This window comes from Rhamphochromis longiceps, linkage group LG3 (assembly GCF_057381845.1).
Source record: "Rhamphochromis longiceps isolate RC_006_pf linkage group LG3, R_longiceps_female_GT1.1, whole genome shotgun sequence".
NCBI lineage: Eukaryota > Metazoa > Chordata > Actinopteri > Cichliformes > Cichlidae > Rhamphochromis > Rhamphochromis longiceps.
The window spans coordinates 39,790,771-39,804,020 of record NC_140559.1 but is presented as its reverse complement, the minus strand read 5'-3'; the positions used below and the strand labels follow the sequence as shown (position 1 = coordinate 39,804,020).

The 13,250-nt window shown below is 39.3% G+C and overlaps 1 pseudogene; it reads left to right on the top strand.

Moving 5' to 3' along the window:
- Positions 1 to 1,365: 1,365 nt before the first annotated feature.
- Positions 1,366 to 13,250, top strand: part of LOC146674641 (Fc receptor-like protein 5) — a 37,453-nt pseudogene continuing 25,568 nt past the window's right edge.

Genomic DNA, 13,250 nt, shown 5'->3' with positions numbered 1-13,250 from the left:
CAGTATCCCACATTCTTGATTTTTAGTTCACACACACATGTTGTTGTAATGACTAACTACTTTGGACATTTTGGAGCTGTTAGCTCTTTATACAGTAAAGTTACAGTGGGATACAAATAATATCAGGCTGATCCTGCCACAATTTGTTCCCCCTGTCTAAATCACGGACAAACAGTATCCAACAGTTGTTTATGTTTTGAACCCATTTTGCACAGAGAGGCATTTTTTGAAAAATTTATTGATAGCAATTCATCTCATGTAAACAATAACGTGGCGATGTGAAAAAAGGCACATACCTTTGATGTTGCATGACGAACTCTGTATTCCTTGTCCACACGTAAACGCAAAAAAGGAGTTTTAAAAAATTTCAGTTTTTGGTGATTACAAACGCCATTTACGTGTGGACAAAACAGCTGCGTTGTCAAAAATACCCGTGTAGGTGTGGACGCAGCGTAAAAGAGTTAGTAGTTTATTTTCCTACTACCTGCAGATTACTTGTATTTGCTTAATTGTTTACTAAATGTTTGAGGTGTGAAATAAACCGCAATGGAGCAAAATATGAGTGTGTGTGGTTGGAGGATGTGTTCGTGCGTTCGTGTGCGCGGGGGGTGTGGGCTACCACCTAACCCAACTTCAGTAACCTTACAAATGTCACTGCTGTTTAGTTTCCCATCTTCATTTATGTTGGAAGTGATAGCAGAGCTGTATGTTTGAATCTTTTCAGAAATCTTCTGTTCTTCTAACTCCGTTAAGGACACTGTATTTATTTTTCTCAAGCTCAGTCACTTCCTGTAGGAGATCTTATGACCAAATCAGAATTGTATTATAAAAGAGTTTGCAGTGGAGTAATAGGATACATCACATTAGCGAAGCTCAGGATTTTTGTCTAAGAGAGTGCATGGATTACCATCAACTGCTGTGAGCAGTACCATAAGTGAGTATGACATATCTGTCAACGATGCTTTAATCGTCTATGAATCCATGTTTTACCATGTTAAAACTTTGGGTCTCAGGAGGGCTGGAGCATGTCCTGGCTGTCTTAAGTGGAGTGCACCATGGGCAGATTTCTTTCTCATTTTAGATGGAAATTGATTTATTGTTTATTTGGAGAGGTATTTTTACATCTGGTTTGGTTTAGTTAGTTAGCTAATCTTAGCTTTGAATAGTGGTTTATGTAAAAACTGCATTTGTGGAAAAAAAGACATGCTACTAATTGTTTATGACAAAGAGTATTTAACATGTTTATCTGAGAGCAATCAGCAGATGTATGTTACAGCTCTTTGGTGTCTGCTGTGCTGCTGCTTCACTCTCTCTCTTTACAGAAAGTTGTAGAAGTTTTCAGACGTGTCACTGCTGGATGTGAGGATGGGAGCCACTTTGCTCTGTGAGCTGGGCCTATTCTGTGAGTACATCACTGACTTCTATTGTTTGATTCATACTGATCCATAAACATGTTTTAGTAAGAAGAACAGAGCATCAGTCATTTGTACCAATCATAGTAGCCACTGGTAAAACCCTGAGTGTTTTGTTTATGCCATATTTGAGTCTCCCTGGTGGGAGTTCTCGTTTAAAGCTGGGCAAACACTGTGCGATTTTTTTCAGTCGCATTATTCAGCTTCTGCTCAAACTGTACGATTGACTCGCAGGGGTTAGAAGTTCGTAGGTCACGATGCAGGGTCTCACACTATATGGCCCGATGCTCTGATCCGACCTGAGTGCTCACACTGTGCCTCCATAAAATTAAGGTTATAACAGAAATTCTGTCGCTCTCCCTCTCTGTCTTTCAGTCACACAGACTCACACCACCACCATCAACTTTGCTAAATTGCTAATGAAAAACATTGACCAGGCAGCTGTGAGTGAGCAGCAATGTAACTCCAACTGTTTTCACGGTTGTTGTGGTCGTGATAATTTTGAAGGCTCAGATGAGCTTTCCAAAGTTCTACAAGTGTCTCCATCGCTTGTGTCCAGATCACACGCTGCACTGCTGTGCTGCTCCGTCTTTTTCACCAACATTTATGTGTTTGCGCATGCGCAGTGTGAGCAGCTGCGGTGACATCCTCACGACGGTCATGAGGATTTCAAACCGGTTTGAAATCCTTCCGACCAAGCGATTGATGATCGGGAGCTGGTCGTGAGGTGTTAATTGCTTCTTGTTACCCCACGTATACTACACGATGCATGATGAAGGCCAAAATCGGGCCGATCACCTAAACGGTCGTACGATTAAAAAATCGGCTCAAAATGGGCCAAAAATCGCACGATGCAAGCCCAGCTTAAGGAGGTCGTTAACTCACTTTGGATCATGTGCCTCATCACATCAGCCAAGATGTAAAAAAAGCTGTGGGTCATTATCAGCACTGTTTTATTTATGCAATATTTGAGTGTCTTTAGTTTGATAATGTCTTAAGTATCTGTCTTTATTGTAGTGCTCTGTACGCTCCTGTGCACTGGACATGCTCAAGGTGACTGAACAGTTTTTTGTTTTCATTTTTTTAATAATTTCTATAGCAAAGGTTAATTTTGACATACTGCATCAAGTTATTTCCATTCTGTTTTTATTTTTTTAATTCTCGGCATAATTCTTATTTTATGAACATGCAGACCCTACATCCTACATAAACATCTTTTACATTTCTAATGGTGTGGCTGTGTTTGAATCTAGATGCTGTGCTAAATATTGAACCCAGATGGTCCAGTTTTCTCATCCAAGAATTTGCTATGTTCATATGTGACATGAATGAAGGAGAAGACACTGACTGGGAATACAAAATAATAATAATGGATTGGATTTATATAGCGCTTTTCAAGGCACCCAAAGCGCTTTACAATGCCACTATTCATTCACTCTCACATTCACACACTGATGGAGGCAAGCTACGGTTGTAGCCACAGCTGCCCTGGGGCAGACTGACGGAAGCGAGGCTGCCATATCGCGCCATCGGCCCCTCTGGCCAACACCAGTAGGCAAGTAGGGTAAAGTGTCTTGCCCACGGACACAACGACCAGGACAGAGAGCCCAGGGATCGAACCGGCGACCTTCCAGTTACAGATGCGATTCCCAACCCCCTGAGCCACGGTTATCAACAAGGATGGTCGAGACTTTGTTCCCTACAACCTGAACAAAATCCACCTTTTTGAAATTCAATTTGCAGGTCAAAGTGGTGAATATCAGTGCTCTGGTCGCAGGAAGAATTCACATTAGACAAAGAACAGTAATACTGTCTCTGTAATTGTTTTAGGTAAATCTTTAATGAACATCACCACTACATATTTGTATGATTTCTTTGCAAATACTTATTTATTATAAATTACTGGACTTACATTACTGTATTTTACCTTTTTTACATTATAAGCAATGCTAAAATTGTGACAGACTCTGTAATCTACCATTACTAAAGGTGTGTGTTTTAATGTGTAATAATATCAATTACAGATAAAATTTCACTTAAAAGAGAGAGAAAAAAGAAACATCAGAAGCTTTACAGAAATTGTGCTGACTGAAATCAGACAGATGCCTCTTCAACCATCATTGTGTTTCCTTCAGCAGTGAATGTAACTGTATTAGTTTACATTCAGTGTGACTTTTTCAGGTCAACTGAAAAACTGTTACACTGCTGATTTAGAGATTTTTAAATTGAATAATTGTCACAGTAATCCCATATTGAGCCAGAGAATATTTTTTCCAATTGCAGGCAGCATGGTCAAAACAGTTGTCAGCAATGTTGCCTCACAAGATGAAGGTTCTGGGTACTAGGGCCTTTCTGTGTGTAATTTGAATGGTGTCCCAATGTCTGCGTGGGTTGACCGTGAATTGTATAAGTAGAAGAGAGTGGATGGATGATTCTGTAATTGGAGAGAAAGAGAAAAAAAAACCTGATTTAGTTTTTTCTGGTTTGGCGTAACAGAAGATAATCCCAAGACCACACTGACAGCAGCAACAACAATCATACCAGTAGGGGGCAGTGTGACACTGACCAGCTCTGTGCAGAGCTCTGATGGATGGAAATATGAGTGGTTCAGACAAACCCAAACAACCTCTGAAGGTAAAATCAGAGATCAACAAAACAGAGATATCAGAGTATCTGAAGGAGGAATCTACAGCTGCAGAGGAACAAGAGGAAACCCAGTTTACTACACTGATAGAAGTGATGAAGTCACCATTGAGAAAACCTGTGAGTTCAGTCATTTAGTTTGAAATATACATTCACTCATGATTATCAAACGTACAATGTTGAGTTTTCTGTGTTGATTTCATGTTTCTGTTTGTATCTCAACTGTTAATATGTGTGAACAGTTTCCAATAAAGTTGTTGTAAAACAACGACCCAACTGGCCTCAGATATTCAGAGGTGAGACGATCACTCTGACATGTGAGGTGCAGGAAGGAGGTGAAACCACTGACTGGGAGTATGAATGGAGAGGACCCAGGACACCCACACAGTGGACACACAATAATGATGTGACATTCAGAGTTTCTGAGTCCAGCAGTGGAGACTACATGTGTAAGAGTCGACGCAGAGATGACTCATATTCTTCAACAGAGTGGAGTGAAGCCTTCACATTGTCAGCATCAAGTAAGTCATGTTTGTTGTGTGATCTCCATTTGACAAATGTCATAATGGTCAGCACAGGATGAATTCAATGGTCTACAAAGCATGTTACATTGTTAGTCAGACAAAGAGCTGCAGCTGATAGTAGCCTCATTGTAGACAGTTTGTCACCACTTTGTGTCATCAACTTTCAGCTGGTATAGAGTTCTCTTCTCCTCAACCCTTACCGTTCTGCATATATGGCTGGTTTCTAGCCACATACATAAACAGCGATTAGGCAGAATGGTCCATCTCGACCACTGTACTCAAGGAGGCAGTGCAACTTGACAACTTTCACAAACCAGTGTGTGCTCCTATGTATTTTTAAGAGATTAATTCTAAGTCTAAAAGAACATATCATTTTGTAAGTGTATAGTGTATATTTCTAACTACAATATTCATTTTTCTATTAAACAAGCTCATAAAACAACTGTCTGTACATTTGACAAAGAGCTGTAATAAAGTGATTGTGTCAATAGCACAGGTTCTGATAGGTTGGTTTTAATTTGTGAAGTTAGGAGAACATGGACAGTCTCTGTGGAGCACTTGCGAGCTGGGTGTCTCAGCTTTCTTACTTGACACAATGGCAACACTGACTAACAAGTTAATTATTGTTTAAAAAAAAAAAGTCACTTTTGGCTGAAGTTGTGCCTCTTCCATTATTATTATCATGCCTTTTGAGCTGAACCATGACAGCATCTTATTAGAACCTGTTATTTATTACACACTCTGAAAACTCATCATTTCTCACTCCTTTGATCATTGGACTCATTTGTGGAGTTTTACTTTTTCTTCTTCTTCTGCTGTTGTGTTACTTCAAATATTCAAGGGGTGAGACCATTATTCATCTAATATTAGACTGAATATGATGTAGTTATCCAGAACCACATATGAAGACTACATGTACTGTTACTGCACCAGTGACACAATACAATAAATCAATGCAATTGTCTTTTTTACAGATTCCTTCCTTATGAGGTTGGTTCAAATCTCCCCTCTCCCATTTTATCAAACTAGAATTACATCCTGTGTTTCTTTGAAGTTTTACTACATTATGTGTCCCACCAGAACTGGGAGCACAAATCAGAGCTCTGCAACGAACCACATGATCAACCAGGATGAATCTCAAAATGGTCAACATGCTCCTGCTCTCCCAGGTCAGCCTTATCCACAATAAGTTTTATTAATTTTGTTATGCATGTGACGTTCTGGCCAGTTTATTTAAAAGATGATCAAATCCAAATATAGAAATTTTAATCATTAATCTAACATTTAGTTGATTTGTATAGGTGAAGCTTGTCTCGATTAATCAGTCAAAGACCACGATGACACACAAAATGCTGAAGTATATGCAGTGAATTATACATGTGTAAACTGTGATTATGATCATTTATGTATAAATGTGTAACTCTTTTAGTTGAATCTGGAGATTTCACATATTCTTTGATTGAGCTTAAAACTTCACTAAGGTAGGTAAGGATTTTATGTTATAAAAATATAACATACTGTAGTTTAGTGTTAGGGTGGAAGGATCCACTGACAGTGGCCCTGCTAACCAGGGAAGGAAGGAAGGTTGCACTGATCTGACACTTAAATGAACGATAAAAAGTTATCATAAAATCTTATTCTTTAGAGCAAGAAGCTCCAGCAGTCAGTTCATGTGATGGGTTTGGTGTTGACTGAAAGATGTTAGGGTGGAGTTAGGAGTTAGGATGGTGGCGAGGAGTAGGGAGGCTTGGAGGTGGTGAATATTACTGTTATTGTGCTTTCACCTCCTACGTCATTTCCTCTCTCACCTGAAGACCGCTGTGAGAATCATGTTCTTTGATTGATTCTTCCATTGCCTTTAACATCATTCTTCCCACAATTCTAAAAGACAAGCTGGAGAATACATAAGTGGACCATGACCTCACTACATGGATACTGAACTACCTCACCGACCGACCACAGTATGTAAGAACTCAGGGCTGTGTGTCGGACAGGGTCGTCTGCAGTACGAGGGCCCCACAGGGAACGGTTCTGGGTACGTCTTGTACTTTGTGCCGTGACCAAAAAATTTCTCATGTGTGGGACTAATACGGAGCCCCGCAGGGGTCATGGGAGAAAAAAAAATTAAGACGGACTTTTGCGAGATCTTGCAAGACTAACTCGGGACCTCGCAAAACTTTTGCGAGATCTCGCAGCAGTTGAATTCCAACAATGGCGGCAGCTACTTAGTTGTAATATTACTCTTTCTAGGTCACAAAATAAACTTTTAAGATATTTTGAGGCGTGAATGTAGTTGTGTAAACGTCAGATATCTGCTCGGTTTACAAGACATCACATATTTGCAAAAGTCTCCGACGTTTTCGGAGATCTGACACCCACCATCTCGAAGCTAACGGGAGGTCGAGACCTACTACAGCCGGGAGGAACACCGCTTTCCCGGCACATCGTGCCTCGACCTCCCGGTCGGCTTCCAGCTGGCAGCCTCCGAAGAATGCGGCTAAAACTTTTGCGAGATCCCGAGTTAGTTTTGCGAGATCTCGCAAAAGTCCGTCTTAATTTTTTTTCTCCCATGTCCCCTGCGGGGCTCCGTAGACTAATAAAGGTGTATCTTATTTTATCTTATCTTCCTTGTAGCTGGAGTGGAATTGGCTTTGAAAGAGATGCAGTGAGTATCCAGGTGAGTTAGAGATTTGAGTTGGCTGACCTGAGTTGTGCTGTGTTTGAGAGAGTGTGAGATGGCTGGAGGGCAGGCAGGTAAGAATCAGAGAGGTTTTCAGATTGGAGAGATTGTCTGAGAGAAACTGGAGCTGATGGTAAGGGGCGTGGTGAGTCCAGGAAGGCTGTGGCACACGAAAACAAGGTAAGCACTGTACAAAGTGACAATAGCATGGACTATGGAGCCAATTACCAACTTGAGGTTGTTGACAAACTGGCAGTGAAGGAGAGTCAATGTGGAGCTTAACTCCTCAACCAGGTTATCCTGAATCAACTCCAGGTGTGCAGGCTGCTGGAGAGACAACGGACCTGCCCAGGGGCGGAGACAAAGGGAACTCGGGAACTTGAAGTAATTTCCCCGCCACTCACCCAGATCATGACACAAACAGTGAACAAACTGATAAATAATAACTACTATTTTCTCTGAGAAGCCTGCTGTTTAAAAGACACTTGATCATTAATGTCTTCGGTGCTACAGATTTTTATCTACTGAGAATAAAAGACCTCATGATTTCTGGTGGAGTGACCTAGATCAGATTCAAATTATAACCCCCAGACTGTAGCTCAATCCTCTGACAGCACCTGGTAATAGTTTGTTTTTGCACTATAATTTTGCAGCAAGTCACTTTTCAGTGAAGCAGTTTTTAAAAAAAACAAAAAAAACAACAACTTTTAAGATACATTAGAGGAAGCTTATTGCAGCCTTTTCATTCTCTCACTCACTATGCAGAGCTTGTGACCACACACATAGGAAGGAAGATAGATCAACCTGCCAACAGACAGCTTCGCTTTTCACACTCAGTCCACCCTTTACCAAAACAGACCAGTACAGGGTCAACATCATTGCAAATGTACCTCCAATTAATCTGCCAATTTCCCTGAATGCTAATACGAATGCTATTTGCTGAACTACTTGCTTCCTCTTATTGCTTCCTTTATTTGATTTGTGATCCTAATTCTGTAACTGAACAGTTTTCACTTTGTTTTAACTTCTTTCTTTTTTTACTAAAAATCAATCTCAAACTAAAGCATCACTCTTTATCATGTTTCTATTTATTTTTTTAATCACTATATTTTCATGTTATGAACAGATTTTGCCTTCACTACTAGTGTTTTAGATTCCTTATGGTCTGTGTTTCAATCTAGATGCTGTGCTAACTATTGAACCCAACTCATTCAGTTTTTTCATTGGAGAGTTTGTTACTTTCATATGTCACATGAATGAAGGAGAAGATACTGACTGGCAATACAAAATCACCAAGGATGGTCAAAATTTTACCCCCTACAGCACACACAAAGACTCCACATTACAAATGACATCTACAGGTGATGGTGGTGAATATCAGTGCTCTGGCAGCTGTAAGCGCGCGTATTATACAAAGAACAGTAATACTGTCTCTATAACTGTATTAGGTAAGTCCTCAGTGACCAATAATTTGATGATTCCTGTTGAAATACTCATCTGAAATATGAAATTCTGAGTACATTTAATGCTGTCATTGTAACCCTTTTTTTATGATTCTGCAAAACTTTTTTATGGGACAATTGGGGAGATATGTTGATATATTTCTGCTAATGATGTAGGAAGAATACTATTCCCTCATCAAGCTGTTGCCATGAACAAATAATCAAAACAAATGAAAAAAATTAATCTGAAATTAAAAGTCTCATTATTAAAGTGTTTCTATTTCAAATTACTCTGTGCAGCTGCATGATCTGGGAATTAAACTTCCATTAGTAAGACATTCTGTGTCTTTGGTTAGTCTTCTGTTGTGGTAATGGGAAGGAATCACACAGAATAAGCACAAGTACTAGTATATAAATCCAAAGAAGAATCATAGTGAAATTTTTAGAAAAAGCAGCAAAAGAATGAAATGCATTATAGGTCTGTAGGAGTACTCATACCATTTAAATTTGGTCATATTCCTTCCTTTGTGTTGTTGGACACAGAGGAATATATATACAACATACACTGATAACATGAGGTGGTGTGATCCCAGCTTGTGTATGGTATATATTTACCCCACACACAGGCTTTATTTTCTCTCTGTCTTTGATTAAACTCAACAGCAGATAAACCAAGGGCTCAAATAACGTCTGATATGAGAGACATTCCAGTAGGGGGCAGTGTGACCCTGACCTGCTCTGTGAACCCATCATCATCATCTGGATGGAAATACTACTGGTACAGAGATGAGAAATCCTCTGAAGCCCTGACCACACAAGATGCAGTTTTCCACTCAAATGGACAAATCAGTGTCTCACAGGAAGGACTCTACAGGTGCAGAGGAGGAAGAGGAAACCCAGTTTACTACACAGAGGACAGCCAACAAGTTCACGTTAACACAACTGGTGAGTTTATTTATTTTTTCTTCTAGAAATACAAAAAGTGATAGATAAGATAATTAGCAGATGTGAGATCCACGGAGAAGACACTGAGTGGGAGTATGAATGGAAAACTACTAAACTTCTAAAGAAAAACTAATTCAGGTTTAAACATGCTTTTTAACCCCATGATGGAGTCTACAGGTGTAAAGACAGATTAGAGTGATTACCTCAATTTGTCAGTATTCATTATGTTCTTTATACAATATTTAGAATAGATGACGATATGAATCCACTTCTAGGCTGGCTCAATATCTACTGTATAATTATCATTACTGAAAAAAAGAGCACAGTGCTGACACAATACCCAAGTATGATTTGAAACAGAAGCTTAACGTTTCTATGGGGAGTAAATTACACAGGAGAGAGTGTGTGGGCTGCACCTGGCAGACATTGGTGTATTATCTGTTTCTCTCATGCTATTATAATAACTTATAGTCCAGTCCAGACTTATTCAGTCCAGTTTTTTAAATATGTTTCTCAACTACAGCAGATGTCCCCACTGCTGAAATCTCTTTGTTTCCTGTTCTGATGATCGTTGGACTAATTTCTGGAATTACATTTATTTTCATCCTGCTCTTGTTGTATTGCTGCAAAAAGTTGAAAGGTGAGACTTTGTTTTTTTTCTTCTTCTGATATTAGATATTTTATTTTTTTTAAATGACTAAATAAACAGATGCAGCATAGGGTCATGAAGTGTGAACTGTTCACAAGAATGTATAATCCACAAGAACATAAAACAAACATATTGTTTATAATTTTTAATAAAGGTGCTGCTAATGAGCAGACGCTCAATCGGGATGAAGATCAGCAGCAAGTGTACTCCTCTCTTCTTCATGGTTAGTTTTTCATGTAGTTTCAAAATTTCTGATGCTATTTGCAACAAGACTGTACCTGTACTTTTAATACAAATGTTATTTGCAAGAATATTTGTGTTTAAATTAGTATCACAGACATGAGGTGACTGATTTTCTCTGACCTGCAGGTGATCGTTGTGTCTATGAGACAGTCAGAAGGTGTGAAAACACTGAAAATGGTAAAGTTTACACTTTCATTAATACAGAGCTTGTGGAAGCTGGATGATTATACAATAACTGTGTTTGACATGAAAGTCAATAAGATTCTTATTTCAGGTCCAGCAGAAGGTGATTACAACAATGTCACATCTGGGATTCTCAAAGTCATTAACAAGACAAGTGAGTGCACAAAATGTGAGATTTGAAATGCAAAATATACATTGGTAATTATTCTCACTGATAATAAATGCATTTGTGGACAAAACAGAGGGAGTTTGTTTTGAAATGCTTTCATTTGATCACCTCAACAAAGCAACGTGGTGACCCAGAGGAGAGCTCTGACTACAATGATGTCAATCCAAATTCAGCCACAGCTCTAAAATCTTAACAGCAGCACTGTTTTTTCCTCTCTTTTTCTCTTTAAAGTCTTTTAAAAACTTGAAGTCACTTTTAGTGAAAAGGAGATTTTGAATTCAAAGCAATGATCCTGATAGTCTGAGTTTATGTTTCTTTCAAATATATACCATAGATCAGTTTTTTGTAGCTGTTACATGCTGAATAAATGTGTCAGACTTGTGAAACAGAGTTAAATGAACAAAAAAACAACAACAAAAGAAAAAAAGTCCAAATGGCAAAATCTAGACTTTTAGCCATAAAAGTAAACATGTACAAATAGTAAAATAGGACATAGAACTTTTAGCACAAATGTGTATTTTCATTTCATATGTATGTATCAATGAAATTGTTGGAAAGGCTGTCAACTGTGTGGGAGATCCCCCTTGTGGCGAGAGAGCACCGTTGCACTATTGAGCATATGGTATATGGTCCAGAGCACAGAGTTTTAACTAACATATAGTAAGAGCCACCTTGCAGACTAACTCAGCAGTGGATGTCTATGCAAGGTGTGAGTTTTGTGTGTCACTAAAGAACTGTGAGTAGACATTGAGCCCTGCCTTTCCAGGCAGGACAGAAATACTGTCAATTTGGGTTCTTAGTGTCATCTTAGTGGTTGATTGACCCAGCCACAAAAATCCATTTAATGGAAAAAAACAAAACAAAAAAAAAACAAGACTCCACAAGAACCACCTGCAGATCACCCTGTGTGATTCTCCACTTTCCAAAAGACAATCTTGTGCAGCACTTCGTCCATGTCATGAGAAGTGACACTGCGAGACTTCCTATTCAGGCAAACATCAGATGTCTTGTATGACTGTTTAACAGAACTAGTCCAGGACCAGGTTAATCCTGCAGTGTAAATAACTGCACATACTCTTTCTCCTGTCATTTTGTTTGATTTCTTATAAATATTCAAATTTTATTGTAAATGTTTTTAATCATCTTTTTAAAAGGTTCAAAATGAGTTTTAGGTCATTTTTTTTCATGACAGCTCTTTTATAATAATCTCTCTTATAATATTTAAATATGTGTCCAAATTGTCCATCACTGTATATCATCCAGTATCACACAATCCTGCTGCCAATCTCTCACTCCACACTCGCCTGTGTTTTGGGCCACAACTCATCCCTAAACCACAGTTAGAACTTCATCGTTTCTGAGCTGAAAATCACAGCTCAGAGCTGTCGGTGCTGATTCTCATTCCCTCCTCTTGACACTCTGTGGCAAATCGCCTCAGTATGAGCTGGAGTCCACCATCTTATGAAGCGAGGAGGGAAGTAAGCACAACTGTATTTCACTAGTAACTGTACGTAATCAGATTTCCATATATGGGGGGGCGATCGTGGCTCAAGAGTTGGGAGGTCGCCTTGTAATCGGAAGGTTGCCGGTTCGAGCCCCGGCTTGGACAGTCTCGGTCGTTGTGTCCTTGGGCAAGACACTTCACCCGTTGCCTACTGGTGGTGGTCAGAGGGCCCGGTGGCGCCAGTGTCCGGCAGCCTCGCCTCTGTCAGTGCGCCCCAGGGTGGCTGTGGCTACAATGTAGCTTGCCATCACCAGTGTGTGAATGTGTGTGTGAATGGGTGGATGACTGGATATGTAAAGCGCTTTGGGGTCCTTAGGGACTAGTAAAGCGCTATATAAATACAGGCCATTTACCATTCCATGGCAACTCAGCCTTGATTCTTGTGTTGCTTCCTTTATTTGATCTGTGATACGTATACCTCTAATTCTGTAAGACACATTCAAGTCTATAAACAGCTGCTGTGTTTGCAGCTGTGCTCTGCTATCCAAAAATGTAGCTGTGTAACTGAGTTTCATCATCTGAATTTACTTCATCTGATCTCACTGAAAACAGTTTGTACAAGAGTGAAATGTTTGTAAATGTCATTAATCAGATTTTTGTCATTGAGTTTCTTTCTGTTTTTGAAACTAAATGATTATCTCCTGAATTTTTAAAAGACTGTCATTATATAGTTAGACAATCTGAGCAACATTACTGAGTTACTGAATACTGCAAAACAATTTCATTATTTATTAATACAGTAGTTACGAATACTTGTAAGAAAACAGAGAGGAGCTGAGAGAGGACTTCATCTTGTCTCACAGTCACTTCTGGTTAAGGACACCATTTCCTTTTTAACTTGTGCACGTTTACTTTC